The sequence below is a fragment of the Peromyscus leucopus genome, chromosome 7 (genome assembly GCF_004664715.2).
Source record: "Peromyscus leucopus breed LL Stock chromosome 7, UCI_PerLeu_2.1, whole genome shotgun sequence".
Classification (NCBI taxonomy): domain Eukaryota; kingdom Metazoa; phylum Chordata; class Mammalia; order Rodentia; family Cricetidae; genus Peromyscus; species Peromyscus leucopus.
Genome location: NC_051069.1, coordinates 46,183,892 through 46,203,456, shown reverse-complemented (window position 1 = coordinate 46,203,456; position 19,565 = coordinate 46,183,892).

The following is a 19,565-nucleotide window of genomic DNA, read 5'->3' as shown; positions in this document are numbered from 1 at the left end:
CTGTATTAGGTCTATGTAGGAGGTCCATTTACCCAGTTTCTGGTAACTCACCAGCACTGGCCCATAACAGACACACTCTACCCATCACCCATTTCATTATCTAGTGTTCTCCCTGTTTTTATGGCCTCAGCCCCCTCAGGCACTGCCTTAATGAGGGGTAGGTGGTAATGAAGGCTAATTTTCTTACCTCCTCCACATCAGTGAGAGCCTATCTGTCCCCTGGTACAGCTTTGTCAGCTCTGCAATTTTGGCATCGTATAAGGAGCATAGGTGCTGCAGCTGTCCTGTCTATAGACCCAATTTGGACTCAAGATCTCTTCTCTCTATTTTATTGGCCTGGCACATAGCACAGGCTGACGACTTCTGATAGCAGGTCTCATTTTTGATAAAAGGGTTAATAAACTCATTCTCTTAGTCACATTCCTGAGATTTTGATTGCTCTCTCCATTCTCACATACTGTCCCCACGTCAGCCTTTAGCAGAGTCAATGTCAGCCAGTTTCCTTTAGCTACTGCATTCCTCTCCTGGCAGGGTGGTCATTGGACCTTGGGAGTTTTCCCATCAATCCAGGAGTCCTGTCTACTTCTTCTAGGCTATCATCTTGTACTTGTATCCTGTTGACTATGCCAAATGTGGGGTCTGAGCTCACAGCTAGGAAACGGGGATGGGGCCTCATGGGAGGCCATGAGGCTCAAGTGAATGTGAGGAGTCACAGGCCGACAAGGCATGTTTTTATTTTTATGCACACAGGCTGCTAAGTAGGAAGACCTTGGTAGGTACCCAGGCACATGCTCGCACATGTGGGTCATCCACAGGCTGGCTTGAACACACATGCAGACTAGCACAGTGCTGCAGGAAGGTCACACAGGGCTGCACAAGCTGACTGGCAAAGTCAGAAGACAAAAGGTGTTCACCTCTAACCTCATGTCTGTATTTATACAGAATCACACAATAAATGGCATTTTGTCAGGAATAGTTATAGCAGAGAGTGCCTCACTGTTTGTTTTTGGATGACACAGATAACTGATTTTTTTTTTGCTAACTCATAACCCCTGTATGTCCTGCCTTAGTTGTCTTGGTCCATATGATATCAGTCTTGGCGCTGTGCTGTCTATTCGTAAATGGTCCTGTACGAATTTTTGTTCCCTTCAGTCTCGACCTGCAATCACTAAAAACAAATGTATGTGGATTTCTGTGTCACCTTCTCCATATACTTCCTTTGTTTCTACTTCTTTACAAGCTAAGCACACGATTGGCTACATGTTACATTTTCACGTGTTTTTAGTCCTCAGAGAGATGGCTGTGAGCTTTGTTTTAGTTATTATAACAAAATTATTGTATGGGCTTATAGACACCAGTCATTTTTCTTATAATTCTGAAAGTAGGGAAGTTCAAGGTCATTGTAACAGAAGATTCAGTGTCTAACTCTATTTTATGCTTACTTTTACATGATGAAGGAAGTCCATGACCTACTTTTGGATGCTTTGTTATGAGCTTTAGCTCCACTGGTGAAGGTTTTGCTCTTTTGATCTACCTACTTCCAAAAGCCTTCACCTGTTAGTACTTGTATATTGGTTTGGCGTCTGACTCCTAGAACAGCAAACACTTAGGAACACAGCAATTGACTATTTGGAATCTGGGCCGTGGCACAGCAGGCTGACTAATACAACCCCTAACCTCAGAAGTCAGTAATCCTTGGAATGGGTGAATATGTTCTTTGATGGGAATGGGGATTAAAGTTACAGATGGAATTAAGGCTAATAATTGGGTGGCTTTAAGGAGATTGCCCTGCACCATCCAAGTAGGATTGATGAAATAAAGGATCTTTTAAGTGTTCAGAAGCAGAATGTGATCTGTCAGGATAGTTGAAAAAAAAACACTGCCCTGTTAGATTTAAGGATGGAGTTGGGCCACATGCAAAGAAAGAGTATACAGAGAGGCCAAAAGACAGACAGTCTCTTAGAGCCTTTGGTTTGATTTTACTTTTTAACAAGTCCAGATATCTGACTTCTTCAGGAGGTAATGGCTGTAAGATGATAATATGATTCTGTTATTTCAGGCCACAGCACTGATCTTTTTACACCAGCAGTTGAGAACTAAGATCCACAGTTTGGAATGCACTCAAGCAGGGATGCTTGTGTGCTTTACTTCTCTGGAGAACGTTGGTCCTGTTCCATCTGCTTTTCAACACATAACAGCATTTGTTTCAAATGTTTGGTCCAGTTTACAGCAGTTTGCAGTGAGAATGTCAAGGAAAGGTTGGATCATACAATTAAACAGGCAAGGAAGAGTATACTCAAGAATATGTCAAGAGCAAAGACATGTAGAGCTCAGCTGCGCAAACCAAAGGCAAGAGGATGAAAAAGGAACACCATTCTTTCTGTTATTTATACACTTATTGTATTTTATTTTAAATGATACATAAAACATAAATGATTGCATATAATACCATGATAATACGTAATCTGTTTATATATATGTAAAATGTTCAAACCAAGACATAGTTATATATCTCCTCAATCATTTATCATGTCTTCATGGTAAAAAATATTCAATACTCAGTATTCTTCCTTCTAGCTTTTAGAGAGACATAGTACATTACTATAATCTCTAGTAATTCTAGAGAATAATACCACATCTAGATTACTTCTTATGTAATTGCAATTTAATACCCATTGGTTAATGTTTTCCCTACCCTTCATTTTTTCCCACTCTCCCTAACACCTGAGAATCACCACTCTTCCCTCAATTTTTATGAGATTATCCTTTAATATCCTACATATGAGTGAGCTCCTGTACCATTTGTTTTCATTTGTCCAGCTTATTTCACAAATATACTCTCTAGTTTTAACCCAGTTATCACAAAGAGTAGATTTCTGTAGTTGGTCTTTCTCATTAGACTTTCTTTTGGGACCACCAGCTCCCAAATAATGACATAGAGACTTTTTATTAAGTATGAAAGCTTGGCCTTTATCTTAGGCCTGTACCCAACTAGCTCTTATAACTTAAAATAACCAGTTTCTACTAATCTATGTTCTACTATGTGGCTTTTTACCTTTCTTCCATTCTGTATGTGATTTCCTCAGTGTCTCACTGGCATCTCTTGTGCACCTAGATTTTTCTCCCCAGCGTTCCTCTCTTTCCCTGGAAGTCCCACCTATTCTCTCCTGCCTAGCTATTGGTCATTCATCTCTTTATTAAATCAATCAGATGCCTTAGGCAGGCAAGGTAAAACAGTGATACATCTTTACACAGTTCACTCAAATATCCTGCAATGTTCCCCCCTTTTTTTTATATAAATAAGAAGGAAAGATTTTAATGCTAACAAGTAAAACTATAGAAAATAAGAACAATTGTCAGTCAAGAATTATATTCACAATATTTACTTGTATTTGGCAAATTCAGAGAAATTACTCTATTATTTATCCTATCTTGATGATTCCAAAGTTTTATACCTAAACCACTTTCTATCATAACTCATATTACCATCCTAAAAATATCTTTTTAAACCTTAAAACATTTTCTTAGATAAACAGCTTAAGCTTTTATGTCTCTCAACCTTATAAACTTTACATCTCTTTTGCAAGTTTCTTTTCTGAACTTGGTAACAAAGAAAATGGTATAACTATCTAGTCTTCAAACCCATCAGAGACCCAAGAAGAATAACATTTTACCTGAGTAAACAGGAAGTACAAAGCAAACAACTTTCAAATCTATAGAAATGACAGTGATAGCTGGCTGCCTGGACAGTCACCCAAAATTCTTCTGTAATGTTGGAGCATCCAACTTTGGCCTATAGTCATAGAATATCTGAAAGACTTTTCTGTGAAGCAGGAATTTTTGAAGGACTGTCCTACCTTGTCTTGGTAAAGTTCAACAGTCACCTTCTCTTGTGTCTTGTTTGCCCAGTTTGGACAACATACTGTCAGCAGTTGAGGCAAGGGAAGTTACTTGCCAAGTGGCTAACTTTTGCCACAATAAAAGCAAACTCCATATGGAGGTTCTTCAATGCTCATCATCCTTTTTTGAAGCAAATTGGTGCTAGCCAGGAGCAGACATATTTCACTGTCATGAAAAGCCTTATGTTACTAAAACATCATAAATGCCATATTCAGTAGATCTATGAAGTGATTGAAGACCACCTATCTATCTAATATATATCTCTGTTTAACCTTGAAAATATAAGTAAAATGACTACAAGTTTTATTATTATTGATGATTAACTACTAACATGCATTTCTTAATTATTCATCACATTTTTAAATGAGCTGCAAAGGTACAATGACTTAAACTAGAGTAAAAACACAACACACACACACACATATATATAGTATATTAAAATAAAATAACCTTAAATTTGTATCAATATACAAAAATCCATACCAATGTAAAGTATTTGAGATTCATAGTACCTTTTAGTTTAAAAGCAGATTCAATTATCTACTCTTTTATCCTACTATTCCTATAGACCCTCTTTTTCTTTTCAGAAAGAGATCCTTGAATCTAACCTCACTTGTTTAGTTTCCTCCCTTACCATGACCAGTAACAACTTGCAATCCATCTCCCTAAATGATGGTAAACACAAAAACCATCCATCCTACCTCTTGGGAATGTAGGTGTCATATTCTCTAGACTGTTTCCTATTGTCCTGGGGTGACAGCATCTTTAGGAACCCTGAGAAAATTGGGATAATGGTCAAGTCTTGGGAGAGCTAGCTGTATTATTTATTGTCCAGTCTCTGTGTGATGGGAAAGTGCAGGATTTATCTGAAGTCCTGGTTGGATAGTCTATGAGGCTGGACCATCTCAGCTAGCAACTTTGAAGTTGTTTTGGATGGAGAATTTTGAGGAAACTATAATAGAGGCATTCTGCTAGGCTGGATCACCTGGGCTACTTGTCTTTATTGATGTTGGTCTGGACCTGACTTTTTGTGTGACTGTATCCTTCTCTGACTGTGTGAGCCAAATCTTAAATGGCAGGGCTCTGCTTAGCACATGGTGCTGGTGGCTGGCTCTGCCCACTTCAGGCCTGCAGACAGCAGCAGGAGCCATGCCTAACTACCCCGGTTGCGCCTAACCATCTCAGCCTTGGGAAGTTGTGCCTGCTTTCCGGAGTGCCTGTGAGTGGTAGCCAACTGCTGTGAGTGCTCACAGAGAGGCCCAGGTGGCAACCTTCTGTGGGGCTGGTTGCCATGACTTCTCTGTGTGATTGTGCCACATGTTTGAGTGCCAAATATAGTGGACTTTCTTGGCCTACCCACTCCAAATAAGGACATGGGGACTTCTTATTAATTATGGAAGCTTGGTCTTGAGTTTAGGCTTGTTTCCAACCAGCCCTTATAACTTAAATTAACCAGTTTTTATTCATCTACATTCTACCACACGGCTTTTTACCTGTCTTCCATTCTGTATGTCTGACAGCCTCAGTGTCTTCCTGGCATCTCTTGTGCACCTAGATTCTTCTCCCTAGAGTTTCTCTCTCTTCCTGGAAGTCCTGCCTAGTCTTTCCTGCCTAGCTATTTAATGTTCTTCACTCCCCGCTCCCTTCTTCTGTGTCCTGTTATAAAGGCTGCCACCAGAAGGTACTGTCCACATTTAAGGTGAGTCTTCCTGTTTAAAATAATCTGACCAAGAACACCCCTCACAGAAGTGTTTCTTAGGCAGGGGGCGAAAAGCATAAAAGAAATGGGAAGAACTTTCCAGGCCCACTGTTTCTGTATGTTGCACAGATCACAGCAATTGGTCGTAGTAAATTTGTAGTGACACCTTATTATATGGTGAGCTGTTTGCTACTCACACCACTGCAGCCCATGAATGCTGGCCAAATAATAAAAATGACAAACTCTTGGATTCCAGGTCTGATCTTAAACCCTGAGTAGTTGTCCCTTTCCTAACCTATGGCCCAGCAGTCCTCAGGAAAACAAGTGCCAGACCACAAATAAGGTAAAGTGTCCCAAAGGCCAGCCTGGCCTTACTTCCACATGTTGATGAATGCATTTTCTCCATGTTTCTTGCGAAAGAGAGAGAGAGAGAGAGAGAGAGAGAGAGAGAGAGAGAGAGAGAGAAGAAGAAGGAGGAGGAGGAGGAGGAGGAGGAGGAGGAGGAGGAGGAGGAGGAATGTGAAATAAGCAAAGTAACGGACGCCCAAAGATTTCCAAATTATTTTCTCCAGAACTTGTGAACATAAAAGGGGCTTTGCAGAAAACATAATATCAATTAAATGACATCAGAGTGGCAGGATTATTTCCAAGTATCCAGGTAGACCTAGTGTTATCATATAGTTCTTAAAAATCAGAATAAGGAGGATATTATAGGAGGAATAGGAATGAGATCTCTGAAGCTATGCTGCTCAGGAAGGGGGAGAGGGAAAGAGGGAAGAGCTGGAGCTAAAGGATGAGTGTGTCCTCAAATCTGCCAGCCCTGCTCACATCGTGGTGTAGTCCATCAAGCTATATCTGACATGGCTGGCATCTGGAGCTCCTGTGTTGCTTTGAGCTCCCACATTTGTGCAATCTGTTACATAAGTCTTAGGAAAGAATATAGTATGGCATGCTAGTCTAAATAATATCGCAATTTCAAACAAAGTCATTTCTGAATAATGCAGTGAAAAGAACAGCCTATTGAGTTAATTTTCACTGTTTCCATAAGTGTGAAATTGTCCAGTCATATATCAAGTTTGAACTTTTTACCAACAAGAAGTGTGTGATGTGCACATTAAAAACCATGATGAGTTGATACAAGCCATCACCTCTACTCCCTGCTCTTTTCTTTCATTTGGGGAAGTGAGGCCTGGGAAGTGGGCAAAGGATGAAAGAGTGTGTGTGTGTGTTCTGCTGCTCAACTCTAGCTGAGCTGCCACTCCTGCTCTTGGGGATCACTTAGCCAGACCTTCTATCTTCATAGTACCCTCAGGATCATATGCCAGCTGGTAGAGAAGGGAAGTCTGTATGTCTACCCTGTGGGGATTATTCTCTGAGACATCAGCCAGGGTAGAGAGGGAAGAGAAAAGAGATGGCAGAGAAACAGAGAGGAGGGAAATTCCAGGGAAGAAGAGATGCTGGAAGAGGCAGCCAAAGGAACAGGACACCATTCTCTTTCCCACCACGCTCCCAAGAAGGCTGAGCAGAAGAGGAAGGAGGAGGGAGAGAGAAGTGGGATGATAAGGAGAGGTGAGATGTCTGACGACACAGAAGGTACAAAGGGACTTAGACCTATAGCAGTTCAGTCTGATGCTGTTGATGGACAGGCAAACCTCTACAGCTCAGGTCTGACCTTGTCCTTGCTTCATGAGATGCTATGGAGAGAGAACCTGAAAGAGTTGGTCTTGTAGCACCGAATTCCTCTACTTCAAGCGATGGTCTGTGTGGAGTCATGCTGGTGGGGGGATACCACAGGCCCTGGAAGCCCAGTGTTGATTAATCAATGTCTTTATTATTCCCCAACCTTAATGCACTACCAGCTTCTGAGCCTTCAGAGCCTGTCATGGCCTATGGCCTGTCTTCAGCATAGCCTGGCCAGGTGTTTGTGAATTCAGAGTCTGGCTTCACTTGAATTAATTCAGTACGTAAGCTAGGTTAAGTCGCTTCTACATGGTTTCCATACTACCTTTGCAGCCAACTGGAAAGAATCAAATAGCCAAAGGCCTTGCCAAAGGATGATCACATTGTGATTGCACAATCAAGTATTGGTCCTCTGGTCTTTGTCTCTGTGTTCCCGTGTGGTCCTAGCCTTGCAGCTCTGCCAGGAGAAGCCTTATCTGAAGAGTGACACAAGAGGAAAAGAATCCAAGCATGTGGGGCTATAATACAGCATATAATGTTTTTCTGGTTATTTAACCTAGAAATAATTTCTTGGTGAAAATCTACAGAACAAAAAAAATTCTTCACAGGTCCAATAGAAAAATACCAAGATTATAACTGCAAAAGTCTGGAGAGAAAGCTGCCTGGTGGAGCATTTGGCTTTCATAGGGTAGGTCAAGGCAGCCAGGGCTACCATGTGGTCACAGGGTCAGAGAAACCCTGGAGTAGGTCTCACAGAGCAGAGCCTCAATAGTCATGTGACCTTGCTGTGGAGAGGTTGAGTAGTGTGCTGAGTGATGGACCCTATGTGCAGAGCAGGCACTTTTGTATGAGAGAAACTCATTCATCCAGTAAAGTACCCCCAACAAATATTGCTTCGGTTGTGTGCCCTTGGACACTACAGTGGGGTGTGAACAGTATGCAACAGAGACTTCACACCAGTGTGAGTAACCTGTGAGATGATGATGTGCAGAGAGACTTGTTCAGAGAGGATACAAGAGTGGAACTGTCAGAAGATACGGAGCAGCTGCTATTGCTTCTGAGCTGAGCTGAGCAGAGAAGGCTCCTGCTTAAAGGCGAAATCTATGGTGGGAAACAGGGCTAGACATGGGTGGAATTAGGAAGATAGAAAGACATCTCCCATAAGCTATCCCTAGCTTAGGGAAGTATATCCTTAGGATGTATTGTGTGGATGCCTGGATTCAGGCACAAAATGCTGAGACTCAAGGACATCCACAAGCCCTGATGCAGCATCTCCCATGTGTCTCTCAAGAACTTCAGAGTCACAGGGCAGTGGTGGCATCTACTGCTCCCCAACCCTTTTCTCCATCACAGATCTATCTGAGGAGTCTTTCAGATTGCTATTCCTTTCACAGGCCCCTAAAAAGAAAGACAGATCCCTTCTACTGTCTTGTATGACCACAATAACAGAAATGAGTGGCACTTCAAAACCATGTTCCTTTATGTTCTGAATAATTCACTCAAACAGTGTTTATACACATTGCCTGTTTTATTTAAATATAAAGACAATCTCACAACAGGCAGATAACTTCCGATTTCTTCTTCCTCCTCCCCTTCTCCTCTCCTCTCCTCTCCTCTTCCTCCCTTCTTCTTCATCACACTCCCCTCTTCTTCCTCCTCCCCTCCTCTTCTTCCTTCCCTCCTTTTCCCTTTCTCTTTGTGTGTGTGTGTGTGTGTGTGGGGGTGATGGTGGGCACATGTATGGAGATCAGAGAACAACATTTGGGAATTAGTTTTCTCCTTCCACTATAGGAACTGGAGATTGAATTTAGGTTGTCAGGCCTGAATGGAAAGTGGTTTTGCTAAGCCATCTCACTGGCCTGGACTATTTATTTCTATATTGAAGATGATGAGATGAGACTCACAATAGGTCATGTGGCTAGTCTGAGTTAATAAACCCTGAGAAAGCTTCTCTTGTGTCTGTTTAGCTTAGTGTTTTCCTTTTGCTATCTTTTCATAGTTTTCCAAGGATCTGGATCCTCTAAAGAGGCTAGTGTTGGTCCACAGAGTGAGCCGCACTTTGCTCACATCTGGCCTTAGCTATTTTATATTGGGCATCCTTGAATCCAGAGTGCTGGGATGATGAGATCCCTATATCTGTGATGTCACTGGTTCTGACTTGCACTCAAAAATCCTGGGTTAAGTCTGAAGTCTCAGAGTAATTGTTAGAAGTCCAGCCTTTCACGTCTAAGTTCCTCAGATATGTGGTCACTTTTCGCAAGTGTAGTGAAATTCTTCCTGGCTTCTGTTTGTGAGATTTTGCAATCTTCTAATTTCTTTTGAAGCATTCCTTTGATATGAATATAATTATTGCATTTCCCTTTCTGTCTCAAACACATCCCAGAGGCTCAAATTCTATTCTCAATGTCCCCTGGGGCCCAGGCTTGCCTACATCCTACAGAGCAAAATTCCTCTGCTGGATAATAATACAGAAGCCATCAATGCTGACTCCCTACATTCCACCTCAATGAATTCATATTTCTTGAGAACTAAATTCCACTGGCAGCTACCAGAACCACTCAGCCTACCATGTTTCATACTTCATAGGTCCAGGTGTCAACATGCTGAGAGATCCTTTAATAGTTCATCTTTTCGAGCTCAATTTTCTGATCACAAAAATACAGGTAGCATTTACACTCCATGGAGCTTCTGTGAATGTAACCAGATACATAATATGACAAGATACCATAGAATGGTCGAAGTACTGATCTGTGTTGTCTCCTCATGAACCTAAGTCCTTCCTTTAACAGGTATCCTGTGGTCAACCCTCCAAAAAACTCTGTCATATTGTTGTGCCTGTTCCAGTCCAGCAGCAGTTTCTCACCTGAGGAGCTCTTGGTGTAAACTTTCCATCTGGTGATTGTTTCATGTGATTAATTTGGCAGTGTTCATTGAGCAGTTGAAATGAGCCAGCCTCTCACTATTCCAGCATTCTTTCATGTATTTAAGCTCTCTTGAGTCTGTAGTCACACGCCTTTGAAAGAACACTCAAGCATCAGACATTTGCTGGGAAATGACACTACACTCAGTATGTCCTGTGGACTGAACCCCACACACCTGACCTGAGAATGACATTCCAGCTTTCTAGGCTCAGCCCAGTCTCCAGTGTGTATATGCAGCCTCATCCTTATACAACTGTTTGAGTTTGATTTCCATTTACAAAATGGGTCGTCTTACTGAGAGATGTCCTCATAGGGTAACTTCAATTTCTAATGCCAAATAACCAGACTTGATATTAAGGATTCTTACCTTCGTGTATAGATCCAGAGCCTATATTCTGATTGGTCCCTAAAGTCCATCCCCCCTCTGGCTTCAACATGAATAAGGACTATATTTCTACACCAGACCTTGATTTACTGGATGTATAAATATCCCAAAGCTCTTGTGACTCCCGATCATCACCAGCCCTTTCTGAGGATCATCCCTCTATCTAGCTTGATGGTAGGGACCCTGTTCCATATGAAGGCATCACCATGGGCCCCACCTCTCTGTACTTCTGAATACCACTTACACTATGTGTGAGAGCACTGGAGTCTTCTCTGCTATCCATATCAATTTGACGAGTCACCTTGCAGGAAAGTAACAGATGGGTCTTCAAAGGAGAACTAAGAGGATGAAAGCAGACAGTGGAGCTAGTGATCTAGGTTTAAGTAACATTTGTTTTGCTTCTCACATTTACAGTCATGTTGGTAATCTTACTTAGTATGACCAGACTTATACTCCCATCTTTGCCCCAAAAGGCCAGGTTCAGCAACCCATCATTAATAAACCAATAAAAGAGCTAAGTTAATAGTGAAAGGTGAGAAAAGGAGATTTATCCAACATGGCCACATTAGGAAGAGGGAAAAAGATATCCAGTGATACCTCCCCAAGCCCATATCCTAGATCCCACCATTAAGATTTAGTTTAAATAGAGGGTCAGAGCTACATACATCTAAACAGTCCTGGTCAAGTTGTGGTCCAGACCATCATTGATCCACTGTTTGGTCCACGTCCCCTGCAAAGCAGTCTGACAATTTGAAATCTCTTCTGAGAGAAAAGGTCCCTTAAGCTGATCCAGGATTTAGGCCTTTTCCTCTCCAAGAATGAGATTCCTGGAATCCATTGTTTCCACAGTCTGATAGTCTAAGTGTGGGACACAAATGTCTCTCTCAGATGTCTTCATATATGCAGGCCAGTTCCATTGGAAACACAATTGGGATCACAGCTTGTCCTAATGGGAAAAAGCAGCTGATGAAAATGAATAAAAAGTAAGCTGGGTTGAGTGACAGAAGACACAGACGATACGATGTCTGAGAAACCTGCGATACCTTTGGCAACATGCCCACACGCAGGCAGCATCCTCCTTCCCCAAACAGCAAATTATCCAGCTATGAAAGGTAGTGTTGACAGGATTAATTAGTACCTGGAAAACAATTTCATGCTAGAATAAACGGGGTGCAACAAATACATTGTAAAGTTCAGATCTTAAGTGGGAGACTTGATTTTTTTTATTTAAAGGAGTCAAATGTTACCAAGAATGACCAGAAACAATATTGTTTAGCAAAATCAGGAAATGAGATTTGAGATGTGGCACTAGACACAGATGGGTCACAAGCTGAGGATAAAAACCTGTGGTCAGGACATGGCTGCTGACAGATATAGGCAGCTTATCTCTGTCTCAGTGAGCCAAGGAGGATGAATGCAACAAAGATTAGAAGTAGAAATGTATGGAGGCTGCTGGGGACTGCTTGTAAAAATGGCCCAGGTAAAGACCTTGAAGACACAGAATAAATAAATAAGAAAAACCAACTTCACTAAAGTATACACGGTGGTTAGTGCTGTCTTGTTTTATTGGTTTGATCACTGGAAATAATCTTAGCAGTCTGTGAGCTTTCATTGCTTAATTGTTGATCTCTTATCACGGCACTGCTATCTCATGGACTGGGGTCTCGGACTGAGTGAAATGCAGAAGTGATCCAAGCATACAAACTCACTGTCTCTCTGCTTCCTGACTGTGTGTAAGTGATCCAAGCATACAAACTCACTGTCTCTGCTTCCTGACTGTGGACACAATGTGACCATCTGCTCAGGCTTCTGCTACCATGACTTCTCACCATGATGGACTATACCCTGGAATGGAGAGCCAGAAAAATCCACCTCTCTAAGTTGCTTTGGTGAGGTGTTTTGTTCCAGCAATAAATACATAAAACTGACACCAGAGTGAAGTTATTACGGTGATGAACCTTATCATGTAGGTATTGAGCCTTTGGAACTGTTTTATAGAAAAATTTGGGACTTTCAGTTCAAAAAGCTCTTGAGAACTATAAGGAGAGCTTAATGGGCCAGTCTGAGGGGAACTAGGAAGACAAGGATACTGAGAGAAATGCGAACAGGAAGTAGCTCATGAGACTTCATAGAACAAGAACTCTATCAGAAACTGGGCTTGGAGTCATTCAGGTGATATTTTGGAAAGGATTCTAACTATGTTCTACCCATATTCTGAGGACTTGAGTGAGATTAAGTTTAAACAAAATGGACTAATTTGTTTGGTGCAGGAAATTTCAAGAGAGTGAGAGCGAGCAAGAGCGTGAGAGAGAGAGAGAGGCAGACAGAGGCGCACACACACAGACAGACACAGAGAGGGCAGAACTATAAGCAATGTGAAGTTCGGTTAGGTAGAATGTGACCTTGTGACAAGGAGAATGTAGAGACAACAAAGTGCCTGTAATTATTAGATATTATTTCTGAGGAGGCTGGCGTTTCCATGCTGATAAACCTGGCCTTCTAGTTAGGGAAAGACCTTACCCATGAGAGGCACCAACTTGAGAAAATACAAATTAATTTGAAAAGAGAGGAACTAAACAGGACACTTCTGGCTAGGTAAGTGTTTCCCCTCGTTTTGCTCACCAAGGTGGATGCAACAATGGCCCAAGTGTGTCAGGCTTCACCCCTAACATTCATCAGAAATTTGCAGCATCATCTGTGTGATACTAACTTCATGCAGACATGAAAGATACAAGATTGGAGGTGTTATGAAGTCTTGTGCTGAGGTTCCAATGTGTTGCTGAAACTAGAAAATACATGGCAGAATTAGAATTCTTCAAAGGAGGTTCTGAGAGGTCACAACATGAAGCTGTGAAGATAAAGCCCACTTTGCAATGGAAACTCTGGGAAGTTTGAGATGTCAGAACTTTGAGACATTTTCTGGGGAAAGATAGGCCCAGAGTGGAGCTGATCCAAGAGAAAGTCTGAGTTCACGCCAGGTCTACCAAAGCTTCTGGAGCACAGATGAACACTGTTGCTGTTTGGTTTTGCTCTTTTGAGGGGCCACCACCTGGCTCCCAAATAAATCACACATGGAAGCTTATTCTTAATTATAAATGTCCAGCCTTAGGTTGGATTATTTCTAGCCAGCTTTCCTTAACTTAAATTATCCCATCTACTTTTTGCCTCTGGGCTTTTTACTTTTCTTACTTTTGTATTTCACTTTCACTTTTACTCCATGGCTGGCTGTGTGGCTGGGTGGCTGGCCCTTGGAGTCCTCCTCTCCTTGTTCTCTTGCTCTTTCTTTCTTTTCCTTCCAGATTTCTCCTTCTATTTATTCTCTCTGCCAGTCTTACCTATCCTTTTCCTTCCTTGCTATTGGCTGTTCAGCTCTTTATTATACCATCAGGTGTTCTAGACAGGCAAAGTAACACAGCTTCACAGAGTTAAACAAATGCAAAATAAAATAACGCAACACATTGCACAGCATAAACAAATGTAATACATCTTCAATTAATATTCTATAATAGAGCACACCAAAATTAAAGTTTTTTCTAGTTTCACCATCAACTAGCTTTTCAAATTGTTCTTTTTGGGGATAAGCTACACCCAGAAAGCAGTAAAAGACTGACAGTTACTGGTATATTATAACATAAAAGTCTCAGCTTAGGCCAGGCAGTGGTGGCGCATGCCTTTAATCCCAGCACTTGGGAGGCAGAGGCAGGTGGATCTCTGTGAGTTCGAGGCCAGCCCTGTCTCCAAAGCAAGTTCCAGGAAAGGCGCAAAGCAACACAGAGAAACCCTGTCTCAAAAAACCAAAAAAAAAAAAAAAAAAGTCTCAGCTTAAGACATGTAGAGGCTCAGGCCTGAGTGAAAGTGGCTGTTATGAGCATGTTCTATCATAAATCAAGGATGGACATATCTGTGTCTTTCCAAAGTGTTAGAATTAATTGCATAGTAATGATTTCATAAGATATGTTGGCTTTCATTGGCTCATACTTACCCAGTAATTCTCATTTCTCTTGATCCTATGGCCATTAGTAATCAGGGATCTTTCATTTCAATCTCAACTAGTGATAATAACTGTTCAGCCGCACATTCTATTCCACATAGTAATTGTGTGCATGTGTGTGCATGTGTGTGCATGTGTGTGCATGTGTGTGCATGTATGTGTTATTCAATGACTACAACAGAGTTAAAGAGGCTGCAGAATACAAAGAGGTCTTGCTGATGGCAGAGGCAGAGAGGTCTGACACAATCAACAAGGTGTTAGGTAAGATATCAAAAAGGGAGGTTGAAAATCTTTTATAATTCCACAGAGCCATGTTAGTTAGTAGTAATTCAAGACAAGTCATAATGAGACCCATGATCTAGTCCAGACAGACAAGCAAGCAGACAAACAAATGGATGGAGAGATAAGAATATCAGTAGAAGTCTGATGATCTAAACCCCAGAGGACGGCTGGGAGTTTACAGGCACCACACATTTTGATGGCATGATGACAGGCAAGTGAGACCTTTTCCACCACAATTTTCCTTCCTTTTTAGGGTCCAGGTAAGGGTGTTTCCCCTGTTGTTGGTGTGGTGTTTTGGATACATTACGGGGTCTGGTATGGTTTTAATAGTCCTGTGTGCCCATGTGTTCCCAATATACTTTGATTAAATTTTCTGGTGATACTTTCCAAATTGTAGGAGTAGGTTGTTTATCATCAATACCTCATGGCTTATATTGCACAGGGGGACAAGTAGGATGCAGAGTCCTGCCCTACATTTTAACTCAGAATAGAACCAAACAAGGCTTTGTAAACAGTCACCCAGGATAAGACAGCCTGAAACCCACTGTTTCATACAATACAGAGCATGGCAGGAACTCAGAACACAGAACAACAATCTAGGCCAGGCAGTAACTTAGGGCAGTAACCTAGAGCAGGCCACAAACTGACCTTCACACTACAAAAAGCCTCTGTGCCGTCCACAGGTGCCATTCTCCAGGTATCACCCTCCAGAAACTTCCAACTCTTCCAAGTTTTCTTAATGATAGTCACTCTGAAAAAGGATAAGATGGAATCTTCTTTTTTTATTAAATGCCAGATTCATTATTCTTGTGAGTTAACTCACAGATTTGAAGATTTGGCTTGCAGCTATGGTGCTGTTTGGAGAAGTCATGGAATCCTCAGGAAGTATAACATTTCTAGAGTAAGTATATCACTGGGGATGGCTTTGAGATTTATAATCCCACCCACTTTCACCTCACTCTCTCTGCTTTGTGTTTGCTGTTGAAGATGTAATATCTCAGCTTCCTGTTCTAGCTCCCTGCTGCCGCACCATCCTTGCCATTATGGATTCTTCCTTGGCAACAATAAGCCAAAACAAACTCTTCCCTAAATCACTTTTAGTTATGGTGTTTTATAACAGCAACAATGTGGAGGGCTTTGGAACTGTGGAAGAGTTGTTGAAAGATGTAAGCAGAGCTTAAACAGGCAATTCTAGGAGGAATCTGGACCACAGTACTAGAGAGTAAGGCAGACTGTGGCTGCCAGGCTCCTAAGGTTTCCAAGGGGAACTGGTCTCTAGTAGCAATCAGGCTAGAAGCTACTCATGTGATATTTTGGCAATGAATCTGGCTGTTTTCTGACCATGTTCTGAGAATTTGCATGAGGCTAAATTAAAAAGTAATAGACTAATTTGTTTGGCAGAGGATATTTCATGATAGTATGATGTTGACTCCATTTAATGATTATTAATGGTAATACGTATGCCAGTCTACAGTGAAAAATATCAGGAAGAAATTAGGCAGAAAGGGGTACAAAATGTAGTTTCAAGAGGAAAAGAGCACCAACAAGCTTAATGATGCAGCTAGGGCATGGGACTGGAAGAGATTGTAATTGTAAAAATTAGTACTACTAAGGTGAACCCTTCTTCTCTGCACTGAAATACAGATTAAGGTGCCCTCAGGAAAAGACACCATCCAGCTGAGCTTCTAACGTATGAAAGGAAGAAGCCTAAGTGGTTTCTTGTTCCAAGAAAACAATTGCTTCAACATACAAAAGCTGCTGTAATTGTGGTAGAAATGGGCAATGGTCCATCTCAAGCTGTCAGCTGAACTTGTCAATATCATCCTCACAGAACTAGTTTTAGAGGCATGAAGGAAGGATACAAGAACGAGAGAATTGTATATTTTTCCTCCATAGTGTTACAGAGCTGCTGAGGCCAGACAATGTGTGGCGGGGGAATCCCTATGAGAAAATATGAGAGACTATGGTATGAAGCTGTAAAACTGAAGACTGAGTTGTAGTAGAGACTCAAAAGCCAGGAGACATATTCCAAGGAGAGTTGCAGATATGGAGTGAAACCATCCAAAAAAAGAGATGTATGTTGTAGGCAGCAAAGCTGGAGGGGTGGAGTCATCTAATCCCTATATAACTAAGGTCCTAGATACCAGACATGGAGCTACTGGATTTGATGTTTGACCTGCTGGTTTTTAGTCTTGTTTTGGTCCAATATTTCTTCACAATGCCTTCATTCTCCATTTTGGAATGGAAATGTATATTCTGTACCATTGTATGCTGGAAGTACATAATTTGATTTTTATTTGCAGGAGTCACAATTAAGATATTGCCTTTACCTATTGCTGAAGACAACACTTACATATGTCACTGAACACGAAGAAGTCGAGATGGTGCCTAACTAGAAGCTTCATCCCTACCTACTAGTAGCATTCATGGTATTGGAAGTTACTCTTCTCACTACTGAAGGAAAAAGGCTATCATCAAAATCTTCCAGCTACATACAACCCTACAACCTACAACAGTGACCCACCTGCAAGATCTATCAGTGCAATAGTGGCACAAACATTATGGAAGTAACCAACCACTTTCTGATTGGATTTAAAGCCCACCCCCTGAAATGAAACCCATATCTGACACTGCTGAAGAATTCAAGAGCCTGAGACTAGATAAGTTATGGGCCCTAGGGTAAAACATACTGTTATTATTCTGCCAAAGGAGCATAACAACAAAATGGCTCCTAATGACATACTGTTATACTCATAGATCAGTGCCGTACTCAACCCTCATCAGAGAAGCTTCTTGCAGCAGATGCAAATTAACAGAGACCTGCAAATGGACAATATGCAGAGTGAGGCACATTGTGGGTCACTCAATCCTAAATGGGTTGTCTTCATCAAAGTTTTCCTCTTAAGGTTCAGAGATCTATTGCAGGAGGTAGCAGGAAGATTTTAAAAGCCAGAGGTGGTGGTGGTTGATGTCAAAGAAACAGCATTTTCCACATACTATATGACTGAAGTGTATATGAACTCACTGAGACTGTCACAGCACACATAAAACCTGCACAGGCTTAAGCCAAATGGGGTCCCATCACTGAGGATGGGAGGTGGGCACAGACTCCCACCCCTAGCCAATAAGCCATCTACAATTGATAGCCACTGACAAAGGAAAACTCAGTTTTCTCTAATTGATTCTCACTGGGTATATTAACCATGTTTTAGTGCAGTCCCCATGCCCTAGAATAGCGGAACAATACAAAGCAAACTTGATGGTATTTTTATAGGCTTTTTGTCTAATTTTTCTTTGTTTGGGCATTTTTGTTTTATTGGTCTTTTACTTGTTTTTTGATTTCCTAATTTGTGAGTTTGTTTATTTTTGCATATTTTGATTTGTGTTGGTGTTTTGTTTTATTTTTGCATTTGTCTTTTTTTAAGAGAGAAAGAAAAAATATAAAGTTGGGTGTGTAGGAAGATGGGAGATGATCTGGGAGGAATTGGGAGAGGGAAGAATGACCAAAACATATTGTATGAAAAAAATTTCAATTAATAAAAATATCTCCTTGAATCTCAGAAGATAATTTGGGCTTTTTTTTTTTTGGTTTTTCGAGACAGGGTTTCTCTGCGTAGCTTTGCGCCTTTCCTGGAACTCACTTGGTAGCCCAGGCTGGCCTCGAACTCACAGAGATCCGCCTGCCTCTGCCTCCCGAGTGCTGGGATTAAAGGCGTGCGCCACCACCGCCCGGCTAATTTGGGCTTTTAAATAGTGTTGAATCTATGAAACATTCTAGAGACCTGAATTTGGACTAATTAAATTTTGTATTGCTATGTATTCATGAGTCTATGGGGTGGGTGCCAGTTAGTGGAATGGTTTGAGTGAAAAATGTCCCCTACAGTCTTAGGCATTAGAATACTTGGTCAGTAGCTGGTGGCATTGACTGGTAAAGACACAGAAGCATTAGCAAGTGTAGAGTTGCTAGAGTGAGTAGGTTACTCTTGGAGGCTTTGAGAGTTTAGAGCTTTGCCTCACTTCCAGTTTATTCTCTGCATTGTGGTTGTGGCTGACAATGTGACCTCTCAACTTTTATCTCTAACCATTTGCTGCCATGTCTCTCCTGTTAATGTGAACTCTTTCTGGAATCATAAGCCAAAATAAACTCTTTCTTCCATAAATTGATTTTTTTCATGTTTTTTTTTTTTTTTTGTATCATAGGAACAAATTCCAACTAATAATATTATACTGGCATGTTTGTTTAAATAACCAGGCATTGGTGATCAACTTAACCTTTAACCTCCATTCCCTGCTTAAAGTGGGACAAGGAAGTACTTAAAGTTCAATCAGGCAATCTTGAGTTGGTACTTGGAGAGAACAAACACTATCCTGAAGCAACTTCAAGGGTGCAAAAAATTAGTCAATTTTTAGCCTACAAAAATATACTTAATACTTTGGATGTTCCAAGGATGATTATAAGAATTACATAGAATTACGTGCCAGGAAATAGAGATGATTACCTAATAAATATTTCACAGCACCACTAGTCCTAAAAGGATTGATAAAGAGAAAGATAAAGAGAAAATATAAATTTTAAGCACAGGGAATAAGAGAATATCCTATTAAGTGTTGCTTTACTTTTATTTATTTGTTTGTTTGATTTCCATTGAAAATAGACTCTTCTCTCATACAAAACATCCCAACCAAAGTTTCTTCTCCCTTCACTTC